General features: G+C 40.6%; 1 non-coding gene and 1 pseudogene across 1 annotated transcript; one reads left to right on the top strand and one right to left on the bottom strand.

Annotated features, from left to right (window-relative positions):
- The window catches only part of LOC116872111, a 28,662-nt pseudogene that overhangs the window by 207 nt on the left and 15,941 nt on the right, over positions 1-12,514 (bottom strand).
- Positions 10,590-10,707, top strand: LOC116872148. Its single transcript, XR_004383611.1, has one exon. It is a non-coding gene; the product is annotated as a U5 spliceosomal RNA (small nuclear RNA).

Here is a 12,514-nt window from a genome sequence, read left to right as displayed (position 1 = left end):
ACCTCCCCTCGCTGCCGCGGTCCGCACGCTGCTCCGCGCTCCTCCCAGCCCAGCCGAGGGCCCGCCCCTTCCCGCGCCCGCCCCCGCCCGGGAGCCGGGTGTGTCCGCCCTGCCAGACCTGAGGGGACAGCGACGCGAGGTGTGGGTCCCCGGTGGAGTCGCCCACGCCGCTGCACGCCGTCGTCCCAGAAGCCAGGGATAGGAATTACCCAGGCGCCCTTTGACCCACCCTTGGATTTGCCTTTGTCCCAGCTCCGCCGGCTGAGCCTGCGGGAATTGCTGAGCTGCGGCCTCGCTCCTGAACGTTTCCCTCCAAAACGGACTGCGCAGAGGGAGCCATTGAACACCCAGGGAAACTGCATCTCAGCGTGCTGCACTGCTTGCCCAAGGTCCCACAACCGGATCGGGTGAACCTGGAATTCACATCTAGATCTGAAAACCGAAAGACCTGTCCTCTGCTTCTCAGCCTTCAGAATTCACTGCATCGCTTTAGTCTCTGGCCTCTGGGACAAGGGTCAGCAAGATCCTTCTTTGGAGTCCTGTCAGAAGGAGAACCTGGAGAGACAAACACTGGGTGAGGCCAAAGGGGAGGTTGACCTAACTCTGCAGAAGGAAAGGGACTAGAGTCCCATCCCCTCTCCCAGTTCACAACCCCGTTAGAGAAAACCCCAGTTTGGCCTCATGGTCACCTGGAAATCGAAGCACAGGTAATTGCTAATTCCTAGACCAAGAAGCCCTTCAGTACCCGGGCCCCCATTCCCACACCCTAGCTTCCTCCAATAGAGGAGCTTCCCCTCCTTCCCCATCCAGACTGAGTTGGGCTCTTGCTTCAGAGAAGAGGTGGTCCAAGACTTTGGATTGTATACATGACTTTGGGAGGAAGAGCAGTACTGGACCCCCATACACCACAGGGCTTTCCAGGCCAGGCACTGAGTGCAGACTGCTCCCAGGAGTCACATCAAACCTCTGGTTGCTAGGAGGCCCAGACTGGTCCAGACAAACGAACAAGTATCTTAGAGGCTTATATCCTCAGACAAGACTCCTAGTGCCAGGACCTCGTGGGATCCAGGAACTAACATGGCTGCTGAAGTTCAGGCCCAGAAGGGCAGGGCCAGCAACAGTGGGACAGGAGACCTGGAAACCCTCCTTCATTCCACCTCTTCACTGTGGGCCCTTAGACAAGACCAACTCCTTGGCCTCAAGGATTATTTGCTAGATGAAAACATGAAATTTGCTTTTCTGAATATGTTTTCTCACGCATGAAATGAGAATCATGGTGAAACATCCACAACCAAAGGGGGTGTGGGAACCGCTCTGGGGTTGCAATTCTGAGTGTCTGGGCACTCTACAAAACAAGCTGAGTTATCATTGTGTTTATTTTCTTCCTTCCTTTCTTTCTTTTTTTTTTTTTAAGTTATTTATGTTTTAGTAATCTCTACCCCAACGCGGGCCTCAAACTCAGGACCCTGAGATCAACTGAGCTAGCCAGGAGCTGGCTATTTATTTACTTTTTATAATTTTTTTTTTACTATTTACTTTTTATATTTTAAAAAAACAGCTTTATTTACCTGAAATGAATATAACATTGCATATTAACTAACTGGAATTAAAATAAAAACTTAAAAAAGAAACAGCTTTGTTGAAGTATAATCTACAGCCCATACAATTCACCCATTTGAAGTATAAAATCTAATAGTTTTTAGTATTTCCATGGATACGTTCAACCATCACCACAGTCAATTTGAAACATTTTCATCACATTCAAAAGAAACCTTATGTAGTTAGTACTTGTGGTACCTGAGCATGGAATGTCTTTCCATTTATTCAGATCTTGAAAAAAAAATTTTTTTTTCACCAATGTTTTGTAGTTTTCTGAGTATAAGTCTTGTGCTTCTTTAATTAAATGTATTCCTGGGGCACCTGGGTGGCTCAGTCGGTTGAGCCGCTGCCTTCAGCTCAGGTCATGATCCCAGGGTACTGGGAGAAGCCTGCTCTTGCCCACCCCACCCCCCAGCCTGCCTCTCTGCCTACTTGTAATCTCTGTCAAATAAATAAATAAAATCTTTTAAAAAATTTAAATGTATTCCTAAATATTTCATTCTTTCTCATGATATTGTGAGTGGGATAATTTCTTAATTTCATTTTAGATTGTTCATTACCAATGTAGGGAAATATCATTGCTTTTTATATATCAATCCTATAGCCTCCAAATTTACTGAATTTGTTTACTAGTTCTAATAGTTTTTTTTAAATAGATAGATCCTGTTATCTGTAAACAGAGATAATTTTGCTTCTTCCTTTCTAATTCAGATACTTTTTATTTATTTAATCTGCCTAATTGCCCTGACTAGAACCTCCAATACAATGTTGAATGGAAGAAATGACAGCATGTATTTTGTCTTGTTTCTGATCTTACCAGGAAAGCATGAATACTTTTTTTTTTAATCATAGCTGTGGGTTTTTTCAGATATGCCCTTTGCTAGGTTGAGGAAGTTCCCTTCTATTTCTAGATTGTTGAGTGTTTTTCTCATGAAAGAGGGTTGGGCTTAGTCAAGTACTTTTTCTACATCTATTGGGATGATGATGTGGGTTTTGTTTTTTATTCTATTGATATAGTGTATTACCTGATTTTCAGATGGTTAAACCAACCTTGCATTTTGGGGGCTAAATCCCACATACTTAGGTGCATGATTATTTTTCTGTGTTGCTGGATTTAGGTTTGTTAGTGTTTTGTTGAGGACTTTTTCATTCATATTCATAAAAATATTGCTCTGTAGTTTTCTTGTGATGTCTCTGTATGGTGCTGATATCAGGGTAATACTGGCCTCAAGGAATGAGTTGGAAAGTGTTCACTCCTATTTTTTTCAAAGAGTTTGTGAAAAATTGGTACGAATTCTTGTTTAATTGTTTGGTAGAATTCAGCAGGAAAGCCAGGTCTGCCTGGCCTTTTTGTTGTGGGTAGTTTTGTTTTTGTTTTGTTTTTTTTTTTTTTAAGATTTTATTTACTTATTTGACAGAGATCACAAGTAGGCAGAGAGGCAGGCAGGGAGAGAGAGGAGGAAGCAGGCTCCCTGCTGAGCAGAGAACCCGATGTGGGGCTCGATCCCACGACCCTGGGATCATGACCTGAGCCGAAGGCAGAGGCTTTAACCCACTGAGCCAACCAGGCGCCCCTGTTGTGGGTAGTTTTTGGTTTTGTTTTTTTGTTTTTTTGTTTTTTTACTAATTCAGTCTCTTCCTTTGTGATGGGTCTATTCAGATTGTCTATTCCTGAGGCAGTTTTGATAGCATGACTCTTTAGGAATTTGTCTGTTTCATCTGTTATCTAATTTATTGAAATACAATTGTGTATAGTATTCTTCTATAATTCTTTTCATTTCCAAAAGATAGGTAGTAATGTCCCTTTCTTCATTTCTGATTTTTGTTGGTTTTTTTTTAAGATTTTTTTAAAGTAATCTCTATACCCAATGTGGGGCTCAAACTCATGACCCCGAGATCAAGAGTCATATACTCTATCAACTGAGCCAGCCAGGCACCCCTGATTTTACTTTTTTTTTTTTAAAGATTTTATTTATTGAGAGAGAGAGCACAGTGGAGTGCAGGGCAGAGGGAGAAACAGGCTATCTGCTGAGCAGGGAGCCCAATGTGGGACTCATCATCCTGGGACTCTGGGATCATCACCTGAGCTGAAGGCAGATGCTCAACCGACTGAGCCACCCAGGTGACCAGCACCCCTGATTTTAAATGTTGTTTTTTGTTGTTGTTTTAATTTATTTATTTATTTTTTTTAATTTGAGAGAGAGAGAGAGAGAGAGAGAGCATGAGTGGGGGAAGGGGCAAAGGGAGAGGAAGAATCCCAAACAGACTCTGAGCTGAGTTCTGGAGACTGATGTGAGACTCGATCCTCTGAGATCATGACCTAAGCTGATCTCAAGAGTTAATTTTAGATTAATTTAATTTAAGATTTAATTAATTAATTTATTTATTTTATTTTTTAGGATTTTGTTTACTTGACAGAGAAAGACACAGCAAGAGGGGGAATACAAGCAGGGGGAGTGGGAGAGGGAGAAGCAGGCCTCCTGCTGATGAAGGAGCCCCATGTGGGGCTCAATCCCAGGACCCTGGGATCATGACCTGAGCTGAAGGCAGCTGCCCAACGACCGAGTCACCCAGGCATCGGTCAGTCTAGCTAAAGGTTTGTCACTTTTGTTGGTGTTATCCATGAGCCAGCTTTTGGTTTCATTGTTTGCTCTATTATTTAATAGTCTTTATTTCATTAAGTTCTGCTCTGATCTTTTTTATTTCCTTCACTCTGCTTTTTCAGATTTAGTTTGTTTTTCCTTTTTAAGTGTGTTAAAATGAAAATGTATTATTTTGAGACCTGTTAGTTTATTGTATTGAGACCTTTTTTTTTTCTTTTTTTTTTTTTAAAGATTTTATTTATTTATTTTACAGAGAGAGATCACAAGCAGGCAGAGAGGCAGGCAGAGAGAGAGGAGGAAGCAGGCTCCCCGCTGAGCAGAGAGCCCGATGCGGGGCTCAATCCCAGGACTCTGAGATCATGACCTGAGCCGAAGGCAGCGGCTTAACCCACTGAGCCACCCAGGCGCCCCGAGACCTTTTTTTCTTAATGTAGACATTTACACCTTTAAATTTTCCTCTAAGTACTGCTTTTAAAAATTTGTAAGTTATAAATTTATAAAATTTCCTCTAAGCACTGTATACAGATGCATTACATGAGCTTTAATAGGTTGTATCTTCATTTTCATTCACCTCCAAGTGTTTTCTAATTTCTCTTTTGATCTCTTTCTTGACACATTGGTTATGTAAGGGTGTGTCATTTAATTTCTGCCTGTTTGTGAGTTTCTCAAATTTCTTCCTGTTACTGATTTCTAGTTTCATTTCATTGTAGTCAGAGAACACTGTTGTATTACTTCTTATCCTTTTAAATTTATTGAGCTTTGTCTTATGGCCCACCATACCTCTATCCTGGAGAATGTTCCATGAGCACTTGAGAAAAATGTATATTCTGTTGTTGTTGGATCAAATGTTCTAAATAGATGTCTCTTAGGTCTAGTTGGTTTATAATGTTTTCTTTTTCTTTCTTTTTTTAAGATTTTGTTTATCATATTTGACAGAGCGAGAGACAGGGAGAGAGGGAACACAGGCAGGGGGAGGGGCAGAAGTAGGAGACACAGGTTCCCCACTGAGCAAGGAGCCCAACTCAGGGCTCAATCCTAGGACCCTGGGATCATGACCTGAGGCAAAAGCAGACGCTTAACAACTGAGCCATCAGGGTGCTTCTACAATGTTTTCAAATCTTATATTTCCTTCTTGATTGTTTAGTTGTCCTATCTAATTTTGAAAGTGGAATACTGAAGTCTCTATTATTTTGAATTGTCCATTTTTGTTAGTTTTTCCTTCATGTATTTTGGTGCTTTCTCATTAGGTACTTATTTGTTTATAATTATTATATCTTCCTGATGGATTGGCCTTTTTTGAATTATAAAATGTCCCTATCTCTTGTAACATTTTTTTTGTTTTAAAGTCTATTTTGTCTGAAATTAAGATAATCATTCCAGCTTTCTTTTGTTTGCTATATGCATGATATATTTTTCCAGCTTTTCTTTTTTTTTTTTTTTTTTAAGATTTTATCTATTTAGTTGAGAGAGAGTGAATGCACAAGTAGGGTGAGTGGCAGGCAGAGGGAAAGGGAGAAGCAGGCTCCCCGCTGAGCAGTGAGCCCGATGTGTGACTCCATCCCAGGACTCTGGGACCGTGACCTGATCCAAAGGTAGATGCTTAATCAACTGAGCCACCCAGGTGCCCTCCAGCTTTTATTTTCAGTCTCTTTGTATCTTTGAATCTAGTGTGTCTTCGGTAGGCAGAATATAGATGGATCTTGTTTGTTTGTTTTAAATCAAGTCTGACAATCTCTGCCTTTCAGTTGAATTGTTTAATCCATTCACATTTAATGTTATCATTGATATACTTGAAGATATACTCAAATTTTGGGGGTTTTTTTTGTGCTTCATATCTTTGATGTTCATCTATTCTTTTACTGGTTTCTTTTTGCATTACATGAATATTTTCTAATTTAGCATTTTAAGTCCTCAAATGATTTTTTAACAATTTTTTTAGTAATTTCCCTAGTGATTTCTCTAGGGCTTACCATACACACCTTAACGTATCAGAATCAACTTCAGATTTTTACTTATTTCCTGCAATATATAGAAATGTTACTCCTATATAGTTCTCTTTCCTATGCCCTTTTTGTATTCTTATTGTTAGGTCACACCTATAAATGTTACAAGCTAAACAAAACATTGTTATCATTATTACTTTATATAATTTTGTGTCTTTTTAAAGAAGTGAGGGAAGAAAAGAGAGCAAGTATGTATTTATCATTTTTATAATATTCTCTTATTTATCATTTCTGGTTGTCTTTATTCTTCTGGATTTCAGTACTTTAGCTCAGTACAGCTTTGCTCCCTCACAAACTCTATATGCTCTTATTGACAAAATTGTTACCTTTCTTTTTTTTTTAACATTACATTTCTATGTGATAGACCTAACAATACATTATAAACAAATTGTTTTACATAATTGATTTTTTAAAGATTTATTTATTTATTTGAGAGAGAGGGAGGGAGAGGGAGTATGAGCAGGGGGAAGGGCAGAAGGAGAGGGACAAGCAGACTCCCTGCTGAGAGGAGAGCCAGATGCCAGCTTGATCCCAGGACCCAGAGATCATGACCTGAGCTGAACTCAGACACTTAACCAACTGAACCACCCCTACAATTGCTTGTTAAATTAGTTAAGAAGGATGCATGGGTGTTCAGTCAGTTAAGCATCTGACTCTTGATTTCGGCTGAGGTAGTCATCTTTCACTTGGGGGTCATGATCTCAGGGTCGTGAGATCGAGCATGGTGTCCAGCTCCATGCTGAACATCTGCCCCTCCTCCAGCTTCTCTCTCTCTAAAATGAATAAATAAACTCTTCTTTAAAAAATCAGTTAAGAAAAAACAAGGACAACAAAACTGCATTTATTCTATCTTTTGTAATTACATAATCACCTGGTAATTACATAATTACCTGGTAATTACATAATTATGGTTGCTCTTTGTTTTTTTTGTGTGAACTCCCATTTACTCTCTGAGGTCACTTTCTTTCAGCTTGATGAACTTCTTTTATTTCTTGTAAGGCAGGTTTGCTAGTAACAAATTTTCTCAGTTTTTGTTTACCTGCAAATTTGCCTTCATTTTTTTTTACTTATTTTTTCAAACTGAATGACCCCTAGCCTTCCTTTTTTTTTTTTTTTCATTTATTTATTTGAGAGGGAGAGTGAGTGAGATAGAGAGAGCACAAATTAGGCAGAGAGGCAGAGGGAGAAACAGACTCGCCACTGAGCAGGGAGCCTGGATGACAGTTTCAATCCCAGAATCCTGGGATCATGACCTGAGCCAAAGGCAGATGCTTAATTAACTGAGCCACCCAGGTGCCCCTCCTTCATTTTTAAAATAGAGTTTTTTTGGGTATAGGATTCTGGTTGGCAGTTTTTTCTTTGAGTACTTTTTCTAGAAAAGATTTATTTACTTATTTGAGAGAGAGAGAGAGAGAGAAAGCATGAGTGGAAGGTGCAGAAGGAATGGGAGAGAAAATCCCAAGCAGACTACATGCTGAGCATGGAGCCAGGACTCAGGACTCAATCTCACAACCCTGAGATCATGCCTTGAGCCAGAACCAAGAGTTGGATGCTTAACTAGCTGCACCACCCAGGTGCCTCTTCTTTGAGAACTTTGAACATGTTATCTCACACTTTCTGCCTGCCATTGTTGCTGTTAACTTCTGTTGTAAGTGATGACTTATTTCTCTCGCACTGCCTTCAAGATTCACTCCTTGGGGGGCGTCTGGGTGGCTCAGTCATTAGGCTTCTGCCTTTGGCCCAGGTCATGATCCTGGGGTCCTGGAATCGAGCCTCACATCAGGCTCCTTGCTCAACGGGAAGCCTGTTCTCCCTCTCTCACTTCCACCCCCCCTCCCCCGCTTGTGTTCCCTCTCTTGCTGTGTCTCATTCTGCCAAATAAATATATAAAACTTTAAAAAAAAAAAAAAGAGGATTCACTCCTTGGGGTGACTGGCTTCCTCTGTTGGTAGAGCATGTGACTCTTAATCTCAGGATTGTGAGCTCAAGCCCCATGTTGGGCATGGAGCTTACTTAAAAAAAAAAAAAAAATCCCTCCTTGTCTTTGGCTTTTGGCATTTTTACTATGACGTGTCTGTTTGTGTATTTCTTTGAATGTATTCTGTATGGAATTCATTGGGCTTCCTGGATATGAAAATCATTGTGTTTCTATAATTTGGGAAGTTTTCAGCTATCATTTCTTCAAATATTTTTTTTCTGCTCCTTTCTCTCTTCTGATACTCCCATTACACATATCCTAATGTGTTTAATGGTGTCCCACATTTCTCTGAGGCTCTATTAATTTTTCTTCATTATTTTCCTCTCTGTTCCTTGGATTATATAATCTCTATTGATCTATCTTCAAGTCTGCTAGTTCTTTATTCTGCTAGTTAACATCTGTGAATCCCTGCGATGTATTTTTCATTTCAATTACTGTACTTTTCAACTCCAACATTTTCACTTGTTTCTTTTAAAATAAATTTTATCCCTTTATTAATATTCTCTATTTGATGTGACATTGTCCTCATACCTTACTTTACTTCCTTAAAGATATTTGTAATAGTTACTTTCAAGTCTTTGTTAAACTCAACATCTGGTTGCTTTCACAGGCAGTTTTTGTTGACTGCTTTTTTTCCCAACATATAGGTCATACTTCTGTTTCTTTGCATCTCTCATAATTTTTTTTTTTGCTGCAATGGCAAATCCAGGCTCTCACCAGTTTCTCTGACCAACCAACTATAAATTGGAGGTTCTCATGATCCCCCTCCTCAGATTTTATTAACTTGCTAGAGCAACTCACAGAATTAAGGAAAACAGTTTACTTACTAGATAACTGGTTTATTATAAAAAGATATAACTCAAGAACAGCCATATGGAAGAGATACATAGCCCAAAGTGTGTGGGAAAGGATGCTTTCCATACTCTCTCTGGGTACACTGCTCTCCCTGCATCTCCAGGCATTCACCAGTCCTGAAGCTCTGAACCTCATCCTTTTGGGTTTTTATGGAGACTTCATCATTTAGGCATGATTAATTAAATCACTGGCCATTGGTTCAACCTCCAGGCTCCTCTCCTCTCTGGAGTGATTAGTATCATCCTATACCAGTAGTGATAAATCATGTAGATGTATGTACTCTTGAAATGAGGTGATGAAAAATGCAATATATCATCTATGTAGTTTTCCTCTCAAAAACATATTACTCCAGTCTAATCACAGAAAAAATATCGGATGAGTCCTAGTAGAGGGACATTCTACAAAATATCTTACCACTATGCCTGGGGCCTTATGAGCACAGAGCTGGGGCCTTATGAGCACAGGGTAACTGCATAGACAGCCTGCCCATGAAACCCCACCTGTCTACAGCAAACCTCACATTTAATGGTGGTCCAGTGAAAGCTAAGACGAGAAGAAGAAAAAGATGCCCATTATCATTGCTTCAGTCCAATGTCTCTATTAGATTTCACACCCAGTTAAACCAATCAAGAAAAAGAAATAATAAAAAGTATGGATTTATAAGGAGAAAACAACGTTGTCACTTTCAGATGATATGCTTGTGTACATACAACATCCGATAGAATCTACAATCATTAGAACCAGAGTTAAAGATTGTTGAATGCAAGAGTGATAAATAAAAGTCAATTGCGTTACTATATACCAATAATAAGCAATTATAAATTGCAATTTAAAAAATCTATACTAGTCGAGTTGGTGGCTCGGTTGGTGGAGCAAACAACTCTTGATCTCAGGGTTGGAAATTCAGGCCCCACCTTGGTATAGAGATTACTTGAGAATAAAATCTTTAGAGGCACCTGGGTGGCTCAGATGGTTAAGTGTCAGACTCTTGATTTTGGCTCAGATCATGATCTCAGGTTCATGGGATTGAGTCCTGCCAGGGTACCAGTCTCAGCAGGGGTGTCTGCTTGTCCTTCTTCCTCTGCTCCTCCACCCCCTGGAATAAATAAATAAAATACTATACCTTGGCTAGTTGAATATAAATAAAAAAATAAAATCTTTTTAAAGAATAACTCATACTTAAAGTCCCAATTTAGGAACAGAGAAAATCAGAATTTGTCTAGTTGACCAGGACAAAATTTAGATGTCAGGCAGCTGAGTCTCTGCGTTGGCTCTTAAAGGTTGCCCCAGAGCAACATTTTGAACACTATTTCCGGAGTCTGTAGGGTCATTAGTCAGCATCATTTGCATACCCATAATACATTGCAAACAGTATAATTGTTTTTAAAGTTAAAAAAAAAATCCTTATTTGACTTTTCTAAGTGTGAGGATGTTATTTTCAGAATTCCTGGGATAAATTTCTGCAGGCACTAACTCTTGTAATAAAGAGCCACCCTCGGTGTTTTAGGAGTCCCATTTTCCTGAAAAGTGAGTTAGGGACTTTAGTTCATAATGCTCTGGTTTCTCTTCAGATCGTATAAATCTTTCGCCTTTTACTAAAGATTTCCGTGGAGAGGAACAATATTGAGTTTTAACCCAATTTTTTGAGGCCTTGTTAATTAGCAAGGCCATTTATGTGGTTTAAAAAAAGAGAAATATGATGTGATTCCAGAGCTTTTGAAGTGGAGTATTACATGAAAATAGTAAGTAAACCTGCTTGAGCACCTTATATAGAATACAGTTGACTGCATGGTTTTTGTTTTTGGTTAATGCAGTAAGTCTAAGCTTTATGTTTTTATTTTGTATAGTTTTACTGAAATAAGCTTTTCTTTACCTTACTTTCTTGATGTAGCATGATTTTTTGTTTTTTAAGATTTCATTTATTTATTTAACAGAGAGATCACAAATAGGCAGAGAGGCAGGCAGAGAAAGGGGGGGAAGCTGGCTCCCCACTGAGCAGAGAGCCCAATGCAGGGGTTGGATCCCAGGATCCTGGGATCAAAACCCGAGTTGAAGGCAGAGGCTTAACCCACTGAGCCACCCAGGTGCCCCAGTATGATTTTTTCCTGGCCTTTTGTGGTACTTTATTCTGCGAGAAGTGAATAACTTTTTCTGCACCTAAGGGGTTCTGCATATGCAGTGTGCATACCATATCTGTTGTGGGTTGGGTCCAGGACTTTTCAGTACCCTATCTTCTCTAACCCATGGAGTCAGACATTAAAGCTCACTTTCTCTTTCTTTCTTTCTTTTTTTTTTTTTTTTAAATTTAATTTATTTATTTGACAGAGATCACAAGTAGGCAGAGAAGCAGGCAGAGAGGGGGGAGGAAGCAGGCTCCCTGCTGAGCAGAGAGCCTGATGCGGGGCTTGATCCCAGGACCCTGGAATCAAGACCTGAGCCGAAGGTAGAGGCTTTAACCCACTGAGCCACCCAGGCACCCCTAAAGCTCACTTTCTATGTTAAGGAACTGACTCACACAAGGAGGCTGAGAAGAGATCTTATGATCTGCCGTCTTCAAGTTGGAGGCCCAGGAAAGCTGGTGGGCAGTTCCAGTTGAAACGAAAAACTGAGAACCAGGGGAGCCAGTGCTGTAAGTCTGGGTCCAAGGCCCAAGAACCAGGAGTGCCAAAGACCAAGAACAATAGAAAATGTGTCTCCTAGGGACGCCTCTGTGGCTCAGTTGTTAAGCGGCTGCCTTCACCTCCGGTCATGGTCCCAGGGTCCTGGGATGGAATCGGGCTTCCTGCTCCGTGAGCCTGCTTCTCCCTTTGCGGTCTGCTTCCCTCCTTGTGCTCTCTCTTTCTCTATCTCTCTATCAAATAAATAAAAATCTTAAAAAAAAAAAAAAATGTGCCTCCCAGTTCAAACACAGAGAGTAAATTTGCTCTTCTGCCTTTTTGTTTTCTGTTTGGGCCTTTTGTTCATTGGATGATGCCCACTGCAGTGATGAGGGTGATCTTTCCTCACTCTGCTAATTCAAATGCTAATCTCTTCCAGACGCACCCCGAAATGATGTTTATGACCTATCAACTATCTGAGCTTCCCTTAGCTGACATACAAAATGAACCATCACAGGGGCGCCTGGGTGGCTCAGTCCTTAAGCGTCTGACTTTGGCTCAGGTCATGAACCCAGGGTCCTGGGACAGAGCACTGCATCAGGCTCCCTGCTCTATGTGTAGCCTGCTTCTCAACCTCTCCCACTCGCCCTGCTTGTGTTCCCTCTCTAGCTGTGTCTCTCTCTGTCAAATAAATAAATAAAATCTTTTAAAAATAAAATAAAATAAAATGAACCATCACAGGGGGGCTTCGGTGGGTCCATCAGTTAAGCCTCTGCCTTCAGCTCAGGTCATGATCCCAGGGTCCTGGGACTGAGCACCGCATCAGGCTCTCTGCTCAGGAAGGAGCCTGCTTCCCCCTCTCTCTCTCTACCTGCCTCT

This window comes from Lontra canadensis, unplaced genomic scaffold, assembly GCF_010015895.1.
Source record: "Lontra canadensis isolate GAN:19392208 unplaced genomic scaffold, GSC_riverotter_1.0 scaffold28, whole genome shotgun sequence".
NCBI classification, from domain to species: domain Eukaryota; kingdom Metazoa; phylum Chordata; class Mammalia; order Carnivora; family Mustelidae; genus Lontra; species Lontra canadensis.
This window is presented reverse-complemented; position numbering and strand designations above follow the sequence as displayed.